At 45.7% G+C, this 2,307-nt stretch overlaps 1 pseudogene; it reads right to left on the reverse strand.

The window, feature by feature from the left end:
- Positions 1-877: 877 nt before the first annotated feature.
- LOC113839143 lies at positions 878-1,622 on the reverse strand (annotated as a pseudogene).
- Between the last annotated feature and the right edge of the window lie 685 nt (positions 1,623-2,307).

A 2,307-nucleotide genomic window follows, 5' to 3' on the forward strand; every position in this document is an offset into this window, starting at 1 on the left:
GAGATCAATAATATACAATTTGCTTAAGGCTTTGTCTAAACTGCTGGTGTATAAATTTTTAAGACAAAAAAATTAAAATGATTTATGTTAAAATTAAATACTAAAGAAACAAACTGTCCACGTTTCATTTATTTCTTGATGCCACATCTATACAGCTCACACACACAGCAGGACCCACACCTTGTCTTCACAACAGCACCAGGCTGCACTTCTGGTTATAATACAGCAGGGGCAAGGTGGCTGGGAAATGTACATTTATACACTTAATATAAGTTAAAGGTGGCTACACTATGACCTAGGGTAGCAAAGGCAAGACTTGGACCCACTGCCTGGACCACTTGTGTCTGACCTATTAAAAATGTACCCAGTCATTAACAATGGCCAGTTGGTGAATAGGCATGTATAAAATATGTCTTGTAAAATTACCCATTTACCATTTTAAAAAATAATATTTAGACTTTAAACCTTTGACCAACTTGTCATGTGGATTTACATTATGGTAGCAAGAAGCACACTTGCTTCCTGGCTAATATTTTTTTTTTTTTTTGTAAACCATAACATTTTTGTTAAAACATCCAAATCAAATCTCTTCTTTATACATCTGTTAGGTTAATCCCCAAGTCACTCCCCAAGCCCAAAACCAGTCTGACACTTGCTGACATGTTTAATCCGAACCTATATTTGTAGTTTCTAAAATGCAGATCTGTAGACTCAGTCTGGTTACAGGTACACCATGACGACACATGCCATCCCATGCAGAGGATCCATTCCTAACATTCTCTAAAAATACGAATCTGACCATCCTCAGACTTCTAAAGAGGCAGCGACACCTTAAATACACTGGCGGGTTCTGTGCTCACCTGTGAATGTCCACAAACTACCTGCTGTAAGCCCTTTCTTTCTTGGACTTTTCCAGGGCTTTTTCCAATGTTTTCTCGTTCTCCCCGACATTTGGGGCAGTACCACTTGCCCTTTGGTGTATGGTTGAGTCCCACACAGGAAAAGTGGAACCACTCGATGGGGCACTCATGGTTGTCGCAGCCAATCATCTCTCCATAGGAGACCTGATTACACACACAGTAGGTGGGCTCCTTGGGGTCCATGGGAAGGTCTGTGGGAGAGGCTTCCCTCTCTGCTTTGGCCTTGGAGCATTTCTTCCTCTTTGAGGTTTTTTCTTTCTTCTCCTTGGGCGTTCCTGAGGTGATGTCGTCATGGTCGTGATTATTAGATGCATTCTCTCTATTCTCATTGTTTCGCTGCCTCAGGGACCTCTTGTTACTCTGCTTGTCCACCTGAGTGATTGCCTCACTCCTGGACTTGTCCTTGCCGGGCTTGCGGCTGCTGCTGGTGCTGTCACTGATGTCCTGGTGTGCTTCGAAGAGCTCCACGTGACTGTCCACCTGCATGGTTCGGTTCTCCACCAGCTCCACCATCTGACTTACAATCTGGATCTTCTCATCGCCCAGCTCCTGGCTGCGGATCAGGGCCCTCTGGATGCGGTGCAGCACTCGCCACTTCCGGGTGCTGTGCATCTCACGCTTGAACTTCTCAGAGGAGTCATCCAATTCTTTCAGGATCTCTTGGTATTGGGCGTCGATCTCCCGCATCAGCGAGATGTTCCTCTGCAGGTCGAAAGGCAGAGACTCGATGGAGTCCAGGTAATCCTCCACATAGTTCACCAGGTGGATCTGCTCCCTGTTGGCAGACTCAACACGGTTGACCCCGGAGTTCCCAGGCGATTCTGCAGCTTTCCACTTCCTCCACCCCCCTTCCCCCTTCAAACAGCACTGCAAAATGCAAAGCTCTCACCCTGCCTACAACCTCCCCCAGCTTCTTCATCCAAGCATGCCTGCAGCTAAAATCAGGCTCTCCCAGAGGCACTTCTATGCCTTGTGGACCCCAGGGCCTGCAGGCGCGGACAGTGGCCATGCATAATCTTCTAAGAGAGCATATCCTGAAGTTCTTTCCTGTGCTTTTGTTAAGCATAAAACAACAGCACAAGTGCAGAAGTCAGAGGACAACTATTGTGAGTAGCTTCTCTGTGTCCACCATAGGGGTCTCAGCAATGAAAATCAGCACTTGCCTACAGCAAGCACTTTACCTGATGAGCAATCTCTTTTTCCTTCCTTCCTTCCTTCCTTCCTTCCTTCCTTCCTTCCTTCCTTCCTTTCTTCCTTCCTTCCCACTTTCCTTCCTTCCTTTCCTTTCTTCCTTCCCACTGTCCTTTCTTTCTCTCTCTCTCTTTCTTTCTTTCTTTCTTTCTTTCTTTCTTTCTTTCTTTCTTTCTTTCCTTACTACTTTCCTTTC

Source organism: Cricetulus griseus, unplaced genomic scaffold, assembly GCF_003668045.3.
Source record: "Cricetulus griseus strain 17A/GY unplaced genomic scaffold, alternate assembly CriGri-PICRH-1.0 unplaced_scaffold_334, whole genome shotgun sequence".
Classification (NCBI taxonomy): domain Eukaryota; kingdom Metazoa; phylum Chordata; class Mammalia; order Rodentia; family Cricetidae; genus Cricetulus; species Cricetulus griseus.